Here is a 12,898-nt window from a genome sequence, read left to right on the forward strand (position 1 = left end):
GGCAGAGCTTCGTGGTGGAGGACAATGATTTTCTACTGCCCTTGTTAAGTTATTTGTAACCTTGTGATTTTTTTTCTCCCCCAAACTTCCTTCTGAGATATTCTCCTACTTTTTCCCAGAAAGGTCATTTTCCTCCCTTCCTTTCTTTCCCTGGAAGGAAAATTGAACTGGTATGTCTTACTTGAATTACTCAGCCTCTGAGAATGGAAAGTACGAGGGAGATCAAAAGGCTTTAAGCTCTTCGGATTAAAATTGCTCCAAGATAGCTCTGCCAGATGGGCAACATGCTGTGAGGTCATCTGCCATGAATAAATTAAAACCTGGGTCAAATACAGAAAGGAAAAAAAAATTCATTTGAAAGACCCCAGTGTAGGTTGAGCTTTCAGCTCCTCTGCGGGCCCACAAACACTGTTCGTAGTATGAGAACCAAAAACTCCCCAGGACTTCAACCTTGCAGGCCAAGGGGTTGAGGAGCAAGTTTTGCAAAAGGTGAAGCAAAAGACAACACCAATGCACTATTGTCAAAGATGCTGATTCCTCAGAAGGAGTGGACGAGAGTTCCAAACAGATCAGGGTCTCTGTGTATGTGAGTGGTGCCCTCAGCGTAGATCCCGTCCCTGGCCCTGTCCTCCTGTCCTCAAATGTCCTCTCTTCCTTCTCCTCCTCCGTCGCCATCACTACATCCTCAGAGAAGCAAGGGCTGCAACCTTTTCCCAGGCACTCACATCTCCACAGACCCAGCACCAGACTGAGGGTGTCTCCTGGGTTAGAGACCATCGCAGGCCTTATCCTGCACAACGGTTGACCACAAAGCCGTCCTCACGAAGAGGGAGAGAGTAGAGTCAGTCAGACTCACAGACCTTCCCGGGCTTTGGGGACTGCGTGACTTTGAGAAAGCTGTGTGACCTCTCTGATCCCCACCCACTCTCTCTTTTTTTTTTTCTTTTCTTTTTTCTTTTTTCTTTTTTTTTTTTTGTTTTTTTGTTTTTTCTTTTCTTTGAGACAGAGTTTCACTCTTTTTGCTCAGGTGGGAATGCAGTGGCAGGATCTTGGTTCACTGCAAGCCTCCCGCGCTCAAGCAGTTCTCCTGCCTCAGTCTCCCAAGTGGCTGGGATTACAGGTTGTGCCACCATGCCTGGCTAATTTTTGTATTTTTATTAGAGATGGGATTTCACCATGTTGATCCGGCTGGTCTCGAACTCCTGACCTCAGGTGATCCACCCACCTCAACCTCCCAAAATGCTGGGATTACGGGCATGAGCCACCACATCCGGCCTGTTCCCCACTCTCCCTCCCTCCAATCAACGGGAACTGGAAACATCAACCTCATGGGAGAACCAAGGAAGCCTCCACAGAGTGCAGTCAACACATCTCAGTTCCCCTTCCACACCACACCACCAGCCCTGAGGCTGTGCTCGCTCCACCTCTGTGTCCCCAGCACCGAGCACTGACCAGATCCATGGTAGATATTCAGTAAAGACACAGTCAATGAAGCTGCCCAAACCCACAGACACCAAAGCCTTTTTTACCTTAGACACCAAAGTCTCAAGATAACAAAGACAATCCCAGGTAGAATATTGGATGAAACGATGCAGTTCACTTTGTTTGATTCTGGGCTCACCAAGCACATGTTTTTATTTGTATTTATTTATTTATTTATTTATTTTTTGAGACACAGTCCTACTCTGTTGCCCAGGCTGGAGTGCAGTGGCATGATCATGGTTCACTGAAGCCTCAACCTCCTAGGATCACCTCAGCCTCCCAAGTAGCTGAGATACTGATGAAACAGTATTTCACTATGTTGCCCAGGCTGGTCTTAAACTCCTAGCCTCAAGCGATGCACTCGCCCAGGCCTCCGAAAGGGCTGGGATTACAGATGTGAGCCATGGTGCCCAGTCCCAAGCATATATCTGATTTACATTGTTACTTCCCTTCCTGAATAGAGCACAAGTCTCTTAGCCAGTGAAAAGGAATATTCTCTAGGGTAAGTTAATAAAATATGTTCTTGGACCTTACCCTGGCCCTTAATAGGGAACCTCACGTTCTAGATATTCCTGTGTTGTGGCACCACTCAAATTGAGTTGCTAAATGCAAAAAAGTGTGGATGACACCACAGATGAGTGGCGGCGGCATCAGTCACAGGCCCCTCTCCTTCTCCTTGTCCCTTCCTCTTCCCTCCCCTACACTGTTATCGTCTCTCGCACTCCCTCCTTCCTTACCACTCTCTAAACCTGTTTTCCTCTCTAAACCCCAAATCACCTGCTACTGAATCCCCCAAGAAGGGAGATTTGGGGATACCACAGCCCCATCACACACTCCCTCTCCCACTCAGTGGGCCCACACTAGCTGAGCAGGGGACAAGCCACCTACAGCTCCAGATGACAAAACACACACACGACCATGCACACAGAGAGCTGGTGAGAACAGAAAACTTCCTTAATTCAGAAAAGACTGGAGCCAGACTGAGACCCAGACCCGCAAGCCCCCTGGGGCATCACAGTGCCCTCCACACAGACGGAGGACACAGGAACCAGGTTTTCTTCTCAGCCTTTCACTCCAATTTGTGATTTTTCTCAACTTGATTAGATCGTTTGTTTATCTATTTGGTCTCTAGTCTTCTGGAAATAAGGGGTTAGACAACTGTTAGGCAAGAAATGGAGAGAGCACTATTTTTAAAACAAGCAAGTAAGCAATGACAACAACAACGATTTCTAGAACATCCACTCTGTGCCAGGCTCCTTGCTAGAAAATGAGAGTAAGCCTCAGTTGTTTTCCTTAAGGACTCATGACTTTTTAGGACAATTCATGTGTGGATGAGTGAGTGTGGTCTGCTGTGGCTTCATAACACAGGCAGCTAAGGGGCAGCCAGATGGCCTGCGAGGGTCAGGGAAACACATGTGAGCTGGGGTTTACCGTCATCTAGAGTTACACGATGGTTTAATATGCGTAACACATAATGTTATACTGCGTTTCATCATCTAGAGCTATAGGAGGAATGGGGTGAAGGATGAGGATGAGTGATGGGGAAGGGGATATTGAAGACTCGGTGACCACAGTGAGCTGAGATACAGAAAACTGACAATCCTGGTGTTCTGTTATCACCAGCAGCTCTGTGCCAGAGGGCGTGGTGCATAGATGAGGCAGGAGCTGCTGAGGCTGTAGAGAGAATTTGGAACGAGAGAGTGAAAAACACCACCTATACCTCTCTAGGAAGGCGGCTTGGGTAACAGGAAGCCACAGATTGCTTTGAAGTGCTCTAAGAAGGAACTCTATTGACAGTTCAGAAGATGAGCTCAGGGGGGCAGGAGGGATGTCAGCAGCGAATGATGAGCCCTTGGCAATATTGATAAAAAATGTAAATGCATTTCCCCACTTCTAGGAATTGACATTATATGTATGCCTGCACAGAAGTGAAACACATCTATACAAGGGTACTCATTGTGCCGTTGTCTATGTTGGTTTAAAAAAAGGGAGAAAGTGTCCATCAACAGAGGACCTATTGAGCAAACTATAGAAAACCTGCAAAACAGAACACTATGCAAACATCAAAAAGAAGGGAGAGAAGGAAGGAGGGAGAGAGGAAAGAAAGGTGAGGCACTCTGTGCAGTATTAGGAACATACCTTCAGGATGTATTGCTCAGTGAAGAAGGTGCTATATTTCACGTAAGAAAGGGGGAGATAAGAATTCGCATGCAAGCCCAGGCAGCATGGCAAAACCCTGTCTCTACAAAAAATACAAAAATTAACCGGGCATGGTGTCGTGCACCTGTAGTCCTGGCTACTCAGGAGGCTGAAGTGGAAGGATCACTTGAGCCCCAGAGGTCAAGGCTGCAGTGAGCCACAAGTGTGCCACTGCACTCAGCCTTGGCAGCAGAGTGAGGCCCTGTCACCGAAAAAAAAAAACAATATATATGCAAATGTTTCATGTTTACATAAGGAAAAACTAGTAATAGCAGTTACCTATAAAGTATAAGGAGTGATAAGTGTGTCATTCAGGGCCTGACTACAAACTGTTGGGCCGCTCAGATGGTTTAGCTGGAGAGTTGAATGTAGAGATTATATACCCAATCAATACCAGTCAGTGTAGAGATGACACACCATGTCTTCAGGCAGGAGTAAGACAACCATAGAGGAAGTTAAACAGCCAGGGACTAACAGCTTCAGAAAGCCGTTTCCATCACCCCTTCCTCCTCCCATCGCCCCCTTGCCTGAGGGGCAGAAACAGTGACCTGAGTCCCATGAGAAGGGATTCACCCAGGAGATAACCCCAGAGAACCTGCCGCCATGCGAGAATGTAGCTGACCCCAACCATGGTGAGGCAGAGACTGAGCAGAAGGGGGAGGTTATGGAACCTGCTGAGTTCCCTCCTCTGGCTCCACCCCATGCCCTGTCCGCATCTCCCACTGGCTAAACAAAGCCCAAGAAGCAGGGCCAGTGCACTGTATGGGGGCAGCTTCCCGGGCCGAGCAGGGCATGAGCACGGAGAATGGACGTTGAGGTCGTACACCTTTTATATTGTTTCAATTTTAAATCATGCAAATGTGTTCCCTGTTCAAAAACTAATAATATAATGCCAAAATATTCAAATAATTCAATCACCGGTACCCAGAATGACAGAGACAACAGCGTGCCCATTGCCCCTCCCCAACTGACCCATGCAAGCGGGGAGGAGAGGAGAATCTCTCCATACCCAGAGTAGAGTCAAAACATCAACATGGAACCAAAATGGGAAAACAAAGACAAAGTCATGCACAGGATTGAGTGTGGGGCAAGGGTCTTGCTCTATGATAACTTCTAATATATTGAAGTGTCTGAATTGGAAAACACTGCCACTGCTCTAATTGCTGGGGGAGGTTTGGAGGTAAAATAATCTTAGAGCAGAGTCCTCCTCCCTGTGTGGCAAAGAGAGGCTCATCTGCAGCCAGTGAGGAGGCATTTGTAAGGGAAGCCCGTCCTGGGAAGGTGCCAAAAGCTCCAGGGAACGATGCAGGGCTTGTGGTTTGCAAGGGTTGATGCCAAGGCCGTATAGCAGGAGTGACACCTCTTTCATTGTGTGAGGCTGACTGTGTTGCCTCCAGGAAGAAACAGTGCTCACCCTGGCAAGGTGTGCCTGCTTTGCAGGTGAGAGGAAGCTGGCAGCTGCCCATCAGGCTGTTTGTGAGATGGAACTGGAGGTGCTTCACACTTAACTGTGAAACCGCCTGGACCTTTCCCCCTTGGGTCTCAGCAGCAGTGAGAGTCTCCATCCGAGTCCAGCCCAGCCTGGAGGCACTCAGAAATCAAGATTCATGAAGGGAACCCACGAAGGGACCAACTCAGTCCTTGTAGGGGAGCTCAGCGACCTCCGAGGGAGCGTGGGTGCCGTGAATTCAGGACATTGAAAGAGGCTGTGCTGTAAGCGCGGAGGGTAGGAAAGAAGCACAGGTCGTGGTGAGGAAACTCTACGTGTGACAGCCTCCTCTCAAGACCTGGATCCTCACACGTCTCCCATGGAGAGTAAAAGGAACCCCGAGCTGCACAAAGTCCCAGCCTCACTTCTTTCAGCCTGCACTCCTCTTCCCTGATCGACCTGACCCTTCACTGAAAAAACTCTATACCCCTCCTTCACCATCGAGGATAGTTTCAGAAAAATAGTACACCATGGAGAAGATAGGAAAAGCCCCAGAGCTGTATTGTCCTGCTTGGAAGGTTTAGGGCCCCTCCTCCATAGCACCAAGCCCCTTTGTAAGATAAACCTATGCTTTCCAAATACTTCATGGGATGTGTTAGTAAACAGAAGAAAGGTTCTAACTTTCTTTAGGGTTTAAATTGTGTATTTTGGAAAGAGAGAGAGAGAGAAAGAGAGAGAGAGATTAATAAAAAGAAAACACTCAACAAAGGAAATCCATTGGAATAGAATAAGAATTCCAGGGCCTTATCAAGATTTGGAATCCAGCCTATTATTTTATAAAATGAAAAAAAAGAAGACATTAAAGCTTTAAAATGAATAGAAGGAGGTCCCTGTATTTATAGAATTGCTGAAAATCCAAGGTCTGAGGGTTCAGATTGAGTTAAACCATTTGTAAACCTAGTCAGAAGAAAATGAAAATTATTAAGGCTATTTGAGTATTTTTTTTATGAATTGGAAACTAATCTGAATGTGATAACTATGAAGCAGGAGGCTTCTTAAGCTCTGACCATCAGTTTCAATTCTGAGCTCTCCTAAATATTTAGTTCACTGCCTCTTTGGAACTGAAGTCTCAATAGCTAAGACTTTAATGATGTTAGAAGGGACCCCCTATGACTTGATCTTGGACTTTCCAGCCTCCAGAACCAAAGCAATAAATGTTTGTTGTTTAAGTCAGTCTTTCTGTAATATATTTGTTATAACAGCTCAAGATGACTAAGATAATAAACCACTTCACACCCATTAAGATAGCTGTTATCCAAAAAAAAAAAAAAAAAAAAAACCCATAAATTAAAAAGTATTGGCAAGGATGTAGGATGTAGAGAAATTGGCACTCCCACCATTGCTGGTGAGAATGTAAAATGGTGTAGCCACTCTGGAAACCATATGGTGATTCTTTTAAAAATTAAGCACAGAATTACTATACAATCCAGCAGTTCCACTCCTGGGAATATATCCAAAAGAAGTGAAAGCATGGACTAGAACAAATGTTTGTACACTAATGTTCACAGCAGCATTATTCGCAATAATCAAAAGGTGGAAATGACTCAAATGTCTATCGATGGATGAATGGTTAAGCAAAATGTGTGTATACAAACAATGGACTATGGTTCAGTCTTTAAAAAGAAGGAAATTCTGACACATGTTACATGAATGAACCTTGAAGACATATACAAAGTGAAATAAGCCAGACACAAAAGGAATATATTGTATGATTCCACTTGCGTAAGATACCTAGAGTGGTCAAATTCATAGAGATGGATAGTAGCATTATGGCTGCTAGGTGCTGGGGAATGGGAAATTAGTGTTTAATGGGTACAGCGTTTCAATTAGGGAAGATGAAAACATTCTGGAGATGGAGGTTGGTTGGTGATAGTTGCACAATAGTATCAATGTATTTAATACCACTGAACTGTACATTTAAAAATCATTAAAATGGAAAATTTTGTTATGTATATTTCACCACAATAAAATAAATATGTTTTTAGAAACAACAAATGCATATGCCCTATGGATTCTATTTCACTTTTGTGGAATTTTTTCCTACATACATAATCACAAATACATAAAATGACACACGGACCATCCCTGATTTGCCATGGTTTGACTTAGGATTTTTTGACTTATGATGGTTTATTAGGACATAGCCCCATCATGAATCAAGAAGCATTTATATATATAAGGTGATGTCTTGCAGCTTTGTATATAATAGCAAAATATTGGAAGCCATCTAAATTGCCTTCATGAGAGGACCAACTGGATGTATCATCATTCTAAGCATACAATGGAAAGTTTTGCAGCTGTAAAAATGTACCAAGATGCTCTGCATAGACTTATGTGGAAAGTTTACCAGGATATATACTTGAGTGAAAAAAAGCAAGGTGCAAAGCAGAGTATGATATGCTATAATTTGTGTTTTAAAAACAGGGAAGAATATGTCCTTGAATTGTTTGTATATGCACATGATTCTCCTGGAAGAATACACAAGAAATGAATTTTTTAAATGTCTGTGAAGAGGGTAAACAGGAGCCGGGGAAGGAGGGGGGCTTTTCATGTCATTCCCTGCTTAATTTATAATTTGGGAACCATGTGAATGTACTGTCTGTTCATATAGATTCTTTAAAACTAGTTTTTAAAATAAAAATAAGCTATGTCAACAGAAGAAAAAGCAATTATGTGGAAATTTTACTTAGAGTAATCACCTGTGATAGCCAATTATTTAGATTTGCTGTATTAAATCATAGGGCTGCCTCAACAAATGACCTCAACAAATGACCTGCTTTATAAAAATAGGCATTTATTCTCTCGCTGTTTTGGAGGCCAGAAGTCTGAAATGAGTGTCAGCAGGAACATGTTCTCTCCAAAGCCTCCACGGCAGGATCCTTCCTTGTCTCTTCCAGCTTCTGGTGGTGGCTGCAGTCTTTGGTGCTCCTTGGCTTGTATACGCATTACTCCAATCTTCACCTCTGTCTGTCTTTACCCAGCATTCTCCCTGCATATGTGTCTCTCCATCCAAATTTCTCCTTTTTTAAGGACACCATTCATGTTGGATTTAGGGTTCCCCCAATGACTTCATATTAACTTGATTACATCTGCAAAGACCCTATTTCCAACTAAAGTCACATTCACAGATTCTGAATGAACATGAATTTGGGAAGACAGTATGAAAGTCAGTATATGCACTAAAGATTATGCCGGTGTCTCAATGTGCTTATGTAATTACTACCCTCTTCCCTGGCCCCATCATAGGTGCCTCTTGTCTTTCTTTCTCCCCAGAAGATTGGCGTAGAGATGTACCCAAAAGGAACACCTAAATGACCTAAAAGGACGTTGATGTCCACTCTTCTTCTTCTTATTTCCATCATTCTCTCCTGCTCAATGCCAATCCACCAGTTTCAGATATTTCTATTTCAACCAATATCCATTGCAGTTATTTTAATAGTAATAGTGAACTAAAGGACTCACTTGAGAATAACACTCACACTGTGATAAATTACTGAGGATATCAAGTGAGTTGTTAAATCAGGAATAAGATGCTAATTATGGACACAAGTACGAGTTGGGTTTTTATTCCTATTTTACTTCCCCGGGAAATAAATAATACTTATCCAGCTGGGACAGCATGTTCGTTTCACAGTCCTGATCTTCTCATCTCTGGATCATGATCTGATATCTTAACCTTGGCTGTACTGAGGCGTTAATGGCTCACTCTTCATTTTATTCAACATCCAATTGTTCTGTTACTGGGCTCTGCTACTGCTGCCAAAAAATGTTCATGGGCTCACTTCCTCCTTCTTCTGCTCCTTTTCTTTCCTCCATTCTTTGTATATTCTGCAAGTGTGGCCCCCAACAAGCGCTGCACTGTGCTGTATTCTCTTGCTCCTATTATGGGTGAGTAAAGACAGATAAAATGGTGGTCAAGACACAGGATGTAGCATCAGACCCTCCAGGCTCAGATTACACATATGCTACTTACTAGCATGGTAACCTCATGCAAGTTATTAGACATCTCTGAGCCTCAGTTTACCTATCAGGCAAGGAAGAGAGGCTCTCTCTGAGGAGGTGACATAAATCTGAGACCTGAATGGTGTGAAGATGTGTGGAAACAGTGCTGAAGGCAGAGGATCAGCAAATACAAAGGTCATGAGATGGAAAGAAGGTCAACCAATGTGGGGAAGGCAGGTAGACCAGAGAAGCTGCAACATGGTCGTCTAGTGCATATGTGTGCTGGTGGGGTGGGCAGGGGTTGGGGGATAACTGAAGTCAGAATAATTAGGCACACCCAGGTTAAGAAAGCTTGGAGGATTTTTTTTCTTTATGTATAATGGGAAGCCACTGGATAGTTTTAATAAGGAAATAATATTATCTGATTTACATTTTTAAAGACTCTTCTTGCTGCTAAGAGAATGACACATACTGGAGATAGAGTGAAAGCAAGGAGATCATGAAGAATCTAGGGTAGTTTTCTAGACAAGAGGTGATGGTGGCTTGGACCTGCCTGGGAGCCATGGGGATGAGCCTAGTGGATGAGTTGAGGAAATATATTACGAAGGTAGAGTTGACAAGACTTGCTGTGGATTTGTATGTCACAATGAAGGAAAGAAAAGAATTAAGATCTACTTCCAGATTTTTCTCCATATTTTATACAGGATCAAAAGTTCTATTTTGGACATTTTGGTTTGAGCAGCCTAGTAGACATCAAAGTAGAGATGTCAAGGGGGCATTTTATATACAAGGTTAAGATAAACTTGGAAGCTGTTAGCATATAAGTGGTATGTAAAGTCACTGGACCATAAAAAAATTACCTAATGAGACATTGTAAACAAACAGGAAAACAAGGACAAGAGAAATGGTCGTCCAACATGCAATCTTGTAAAAACAAGCACTAAAGAAAGCAATTTGAAGTAGCAGGAAAAATCAAGAAAATGAGGCAACATAGGAGCCAAAAAAGAAGGTGGCTCAGAAGAAGCTAGTGGTCAAACTTAAAGAAATCAAAAACATGATACAAAATGTGAAAGGAAAAGTCTTTGGTGAAATAGATAGCATAAATAAAAAAACAATGACAACTTCTGGAAATCAAGGGCACACTTAGAGAAATGCAAAATGCACTGGAATGTCAGCAATAGAATCAAACAAGAAGAAGAAAGAACTTCAGAGGTCAAAGACAAGGTTTTTGAATTAATCCAATCCATCAGAGACAAAGAAAAAGGAAGTTTTAAAAAACAAAGTTTCCAAGAAGTCTTCTCCAGAAGACTTCTACAGTCTTCTCCAGACAAATGTTGAGAGAATTTGCTACTCCCTTTATAACAATACAATGAGAAAAAAAAAAGGTATTCAGGCAACAAATAGCATGATGAAGCATGATGAATAGAACAGTACCTCACATTGCAGTACTAACATTGAATGTAAATGGCCTAAATGCTCCATTTAAAAGATACAGAAAGGCAGAATGGTTAAGAATTCACTAACCAAGTTTCTGTTGTCTTCAGGAGATTCACCTGAACATAAGGATTCATATGAACTTAAGGATTCATATAAACTTAAGATAAAGAAGTGGAAAAAGATATTCCATGCAAATGGACACCAAAAGCAAGCAGGAGTAGCTATTCTTGTATCAGACAAAACAAACTTTAAAGCAACAGCAGTTAAAAAAGACAAACGGGGACATTATATAATGATAAAAGGACTAGTCCAACAGAAAAATATCACAATTCTAAATTTATATGCACCCAACACTGGAGCCTCCAAATTTATAAAACAATTACTACTAAACCTAAGAAATGAGATAGACAGCAACATAATAAGAGTGGGAGACTTCAATACTCCACTGATAGCACCAGACAGGTCATCAAGACAGAAGGTCAACAAAGAAACAATGGACTTAAACTATACCCTAGAACAAATGAACTTGACAGATATTTAAAGAACATTCTACCCAACAACTGCAAAATAAACATTCTACTCATCAGCACATGGAGCATTCTCCAAGCTAGATCATATGATAGGTCACAAAACAAGGCTTAATAAATTTAAGAAAATTGAAATTATATCAAGTTTTCTCTCAGACCACAGTGGAATAAAACTTGAAATTAATTCCAAAAGCAACCCGTAAAACCATGCAAATACAAGGAAATTAAATAGCCTGCTCCTGAATGATCACTGGGTTAACAATGAAATAACCATGGAAATTTAAAAATTCTTTGAATTGAACAATAATAGTGACATAACCTATCAAAACTTCTGGGATACAGCAAAAGCAGTGCTAAGAGGAAAGTTTATAGCATTAAATGCCTACATCAAAAAGTCTGAAAGAGCACAAATAGACAATTCAAGGTCACACCTCATGGAACTGTAGAAACAAGAACAATCCAAATCCAAACCCAAACCCTGCAGCAGAAAAGAAATAATGAAGATCAGAGTAGAACCAAGTTAGCAGAAACAAACAAACAAAAAAATACAAAAGATAAATGAAACAGAAAGCTGGTTCTTTGAAAACATAAATAAAATTGACAGACCATTAGCAAGATTAACCAAGAAAAGAAAAGATCCAAATAAGCTCAATTAGAAATGAAATGGGAGATATTACAATTGATATAGAATAGAAATAGAAAAGATTATAGAAATAGAAAAATTATTCAAGGGTACTATGAGCACCTTTATGCACATAAACTGGAAAACCCAGAGGAGATGGATAAATTCCTGGAAATACACAACCTTCCTAGATTAAACCAGGAAGATATAGAATCTCTTAACAGAGACCAATAACAAGCAGTGACCAATAACAAGCAGTGAGATTGAAATGGTAATTTTTTAATTGCCAAGAAAAAAGTCCAAGAACAGACAAATGCATGGCTGAACTCTATCAGACATTCAAAGAAGAATTGGTACCAATCCTATTGACAGAATTCCAAAAGATAAAGAGGGAATCTTTCTTAATTATTCTATGAAGCCAGTATCGCCCTAATCCCAAAACCAGGGAAGGACATAATTTTTAAAAACTACAGACCAATGTCCCTGATGAACATAGATACAAAAATCCTCAACAAAATACTAGTGAACAGAATCCAACAGCATATCAAAAAGATAATCCATCATGATCAAGTGGGTTTCATACCAGGGATGCAGGGATGGTTTAACATACACAAGTCAATAAATGTGATACACCACACAAACAGAATTTAAAATAAAAATCACATGATCATCTCAATAGATCCAGAAAAAGCATCTGACAAAATCCAACATCTCTTTTTGATTAAAATCCTCAGCAAAATCGGCATACAAAGGACATATTTCAATGTAATAAAAGCTATCTATGACAAACCCACAGTCAATGTAATTCTGAATGAGCAAAAGTTGAAAGCATTCCCCCCTGAGAACTGGAACAAGACAAGGATGCCCACTTTCACTGCTTCTATTCAACATAGTACTGGAAGTCCCAGCCAGAGCAATCAGACAAGAGAAAGAAATAAAGGGCATCCAAATTGGTAAACAGGTAGTCAAACTGTCACTGTTTGCTGATAATATGATCGTATACCTAGAAAACCCTAACGACACATCCAAGAAACTCCTAGAACTGGTAAACAAATTCAGCAAAGTTTCAGGATACAAAATCAATGTACACAAATCAGTAGCTCTGCTATATACCAACAGTGACCAAGCTGAGAATCAAATTAAGAACTCAACTCATTTCACAATAGCTGCAAAAATAAAATAAAATAAAATACTTAGGAA

General features: G+C 41.4%; 1 protein-coding gene across 1 annotated transcript in view; it reads right to left on the bottom strand.

Annotated features, from left to right (window-relative positions):
* Nucleotides 1-8,915: 8,915 nt before the first annotated feature.
* The window catches only part of IGSF5 (immunoglobulin superfamily member 5), a 101,178-nt gene continuing 97,195 nt past the window's right edge, over nucleotides 8,916-12,898 (bottom strand). Inside the window, exon 10 of the mRNA XM_077995739.1 lies at nucleotides 8,916-9,049. The gene's annotated coding sequence lies outside the window, so the exon portion shown is untranslated. The remainder of the gene's footprint in view (nucleotides 9,050-12,898) is intronic.

The sequence above is a fragment of the Macaca mulatta genome, chromosome 3 (assembly GCF_049350105.2).
Source record: "Macaca mulatta isolate MMU2019108-1 chromosome 3, T2T-MMU8v2.0, whole genome shotgun sequence".
Taxonomy (NCBI): Eukaryota; Metazoa; Chordata; class Mammalia; order Primates; family Cercopithecidae; genus Macaca; species Macaca mulatta.